General features: G+C 39.4%; 1 long non-coding RNA gene across 1 annotated transcript; it reads right to left on the bottom strand.

Moving 5' to 3' along the window:
- Positions 1–654: 654 nt before the first annotated feature.
- Positions 655–1,178, bottom strand: LOC107653720 (uncharacterized). The gene is made up of 3 exons (XR_001630257.1): positions 995–1,178; positions 819–886; positions 655–717 (listed from the first exon to the last, which is right to left on the bottom strand). It is a non-coding gene; the product is annotated as an uncharacterized LOC107653720 (long non-coding RNA).
- Between the last annotated feature and the right edge of the window lie 2,499 nt (positions 1,179–3,677).

Genomic DNA, 3,677 nt, shown 5'->3' with positions numbered 1-3,677 from the left:
ATCAGGCCAAAATGCATTGTAAGATATAAAATACAGGATGTCAGAAATCACCAGAGGGAATGTGGGTAGCATTAAAGCCATTCTGTGTGAAATAGAGGGAGGTAACAGATTTTGGTGTCCTCTAATGCTGTGTTGTTGGATTTGGTGACCCTGCTGTATATCTGCAGCTGTTCACATCAGACCAAAATATTTTCTAGGATATATTAAGTAGAGGTAGATAGACATTACCAGAGTGAATCTGGGTAACAGTATAGCCATTCTGTGTGGCTTAACAGATGTATAACAGATATCAGTATCCACACTGTGTCGTCGGATTTGGTGATGCTACTGTACATCTGCGTCTGTTCATATCAGACCAAAATATTTTCTAGGATATAAAATAGAAATGGTAATACATCGCAAGAGTGAATTTGACTGACATTACAACCATTATCTGTGTCAAATAGAGGGGGGGTAACAGATTTCAGTAACCTTTAATGCTGCGTTGTTGGATTTGGTGACCTGTTGTATCTATGTCTGTTCACATCAGACAAATATGCTTTATAGAGCATGAAACAAAGGAGGTTAGACTTCACCAGAGTGAATTTGGGTAACATTACAGCCAATCTTTGTGAAATAGAGTGGTGTAACAAACTTTGGTAACCTGTTATGCTGCTTTGACTAATTCAATGACACTTCTGTATATCTTCAGCTGTTTACATCAGACCAAAATGTGTTCTAGGAAATAAAACAGAGAAGGTTAGACAACACCAGAGTGAATTTAGGTAATATTCAAGCCATTCTGTGTGAAATAGAGAAAGGTAACCGATTTTGGTAACCTGTTATGCTCCTTTGTCTGATTTGGTGACCCTGCTGTAGCCTATATCTGCTGCTGTTCACATATTTCCTAAGATATAAAATAAATGGAAGTTAGACATCACCAGAGTGAATCTGGGTAACATTCAAGCCATTCTGTGTGAATACATAAAGAATGATGGTAAAGAATGTTGGTAACCTGTTATGCTGCCTTGATGGCCCTGCTGTATCTGTGTCTGTTCCTATCAGACCAAAATGCTTTCGGTTAGACATCACCAGAAAGAATATGGGTAACATTAAAGCCATTATGAATGAAATATAGCGACAGGACTCGGGCAGCTTGTCTAAAAAGATTAAGTAAATTAACCTGTTTTACAGCACCGCTCACTCAACGAGGCTGTACTTCAACCGCAGCACTTCAACGATAATATCAAAGAATTTGATGCACGAACACCAGGTGCGTGAAAATGACCTGTAGTCGCAGATTTAGGCACAATAGCTGTGATTCTGTCAAAAATATATATTGAATTTAATTGAATTGAAAATCTTTAATGTCCACACATTTGGAAATGTATCTTTGGCCCCACAATAACATGCACCACAAATACACTTGACTTCACAGTTCAATACAACAAACACACAAAACATACAAGAACTACTTGCCCCATGAATTACAGACACATAGGATATAAAATTAATGTATAGAGATAGGCTACTAACACTAAACCCATAAATAAATAAATAGGCAATATTAATAAATTGATAACAGCAATCAGTTTCATAATATACATAGACCAAATTGTTGTTCATTTATTCAATAAAGTAATGGCAGATGGTATAAAAGATTTTTTACAAATATTTCTTGTTGTGGGTACCCTGTATCGTCTGCCTGAAGGGAGGTTTTCAAATTCATGTTGAAGAGGGTGAGTGGCGTCCTGAGCTATTTGTGAGGCTTTCCTCCTGGTCTGATTTGTATATAATTCCACCAGCTGCCTCTGGGGGTCCAATATGATTTTACTGGCTATATTAATGATCTTTGTAAGCTTGCCTTTGCTTTTAGCCCCCAGATTCCCATACCAACAGGTGATATTATAGGAAATAATACTTTCCAGCAGACTAGTGTAGACCATCCTCATGATTCCCTTATTCACATTAAAACTATTCAGTTTCCTTCTTTGGGTTGCCTTCTTATAAATGTAATCTATGTGCTCACCAACATTTAGGCTGTAATCTAGGATAATCCCTAGATATTTAAAACTATGTACAATCTCAACATGTTGGCCCCCAATTATGACTGGCTGACATGTAGGTTGCCCTTCCCTAGTGCTGACAACAAGTTCATTAGTTTTAAGAGCATTAAGTGACAGAGCACTTTCCTCGCACCATGCCACCAAATGGTCTATATGCTCAAAGCAGGCCCTCTCTAACTCCCCCTTTCCTCTGACCATAAGACCAACCATAGCCATGTCATCGGCATATTTGAGTAGGGTAAAATTATTTTCACAAATCTGCATTTCATTCATATACATAGAAAATAATGCAGGTGATAACACACAGCCTTGGGGGACTCCAGTATTCAAAGTAACCTCGTCAGACATGGTACCCTGTACAAAAACTCTTTGAGGATGGTTAGTTAAAAAGTCCTTGATCCATAACACAAGATGCCCATTGGTATCAAGTTTTAATAGTCTGTCTAATAAAATGTCAATCTTGACAGTATTGAAAGCCGAGCTAAGATCAACAAATAAAATTCTAGCAAAAGCGCCAGGGTGCTGAAGGTGCTTGCTGATCACATGAAGCAAAGTTAAAGTAGCATCCTCAGTGCCTCTCTGTGCTTTATAAGCAAACTGCAATTGGTCTGAAAAGTGAGTATTTGGCAAACGCCCTAACATAACCCCTTCCATGCATTTACATAGAATTCTTGTAAGGGCAATAGGTCTAAAATCATTAGGTGATACAGGGTTGCCGTTTTTAGGCACAGGGATGATTGTGGTCTTCTTCCAAGAGAGTGGGACAGTATGTGTAATCAAGCAAAATCTAAAATAATCTAGGAATAACACCTTTAAGTTGGTAAATGCTATGGCCCTCCCTCTAAGACCATCCAGGCCAGGTGCGTTATGAGGGTTTACCCTAGCAAGACAGCCAGCTATCTCCTCCTCTGTAAGAGTGATGATATTCCAAACTTGGCAACAGTCTTGGTCAACCCTAACTTTATGTATGGTTTTATCAAACCTACTGTAAAACTGATTTAATTCATTTGTAAATAAAGCAGTATTTATAGGTAAGCTGTATTGCTTCTGGGTCTTCAGGCTTTATATATCATAAAATAAGTCTATCATGTTCTATATTCTGCATCTTTTGAAGCCACACTTCTTTGTGAGAAGAACAGACCGATATTTAAACCATTATTCACTAAAAATCTTCCCAAACTGGTGGATTCAACACATTAAATAAGACGTGATGTATCAGTGGAGCAGTTTTGTGATTATGTCGGGAGAAGATCTACTGTTATGTGGTTCACCGGAGATGCAGGCCCTGCGTTCCATTCGGAAGGGCTCATCCCTATGCCCTAATCCCTTCAAAGGGTTTACCCTCCGGAGTGAGAGCTTCGAAGGGTTGAAGGGTGTAGGGGACCAAACAACTGTTTCTTGAAGTGCCCTTCTGCGTCATCATCACGTGCCCACATGGAGGCGCCGTCATCATGCAAAGAATCTGCGCAAAGGATCATGGGAGCCATGAGTGTCCATCAGTTGGAAATCTTTCATTCCGAAGGGCCCTTTGAAGTGGCCAGATTTGAGCACTTTTGGAACAACCCTTCAATATGGCGGCCATGATTGTTTTCACTCCGAAGTGCCCTTTGGAGGGCGATATATCCCGTTTGG

The sequence above is a fragment of the Sinocyclocheilus anshuiensis genome, unplaced genomic scaffold, assembly GCF_001515605.1.
Source record: "Sinocyclocheilus anshuiensis isolate Anshui unplaced genomic scaffold, SAMN03320099.WGS_v1.1 scaffold315, whole genome shotgun sequence".
NCBI classification, from domain to species: Eukaryota; Metazoa; Chordata; class Actinopteri; order Cypriniformes; family Cyprinidae; genus Sinocyclocheilus; species Sinocyclocheilus anshuiensis.
This window is presented reverse-complemented; position numbering and strand designations above follow the sequence as displayed.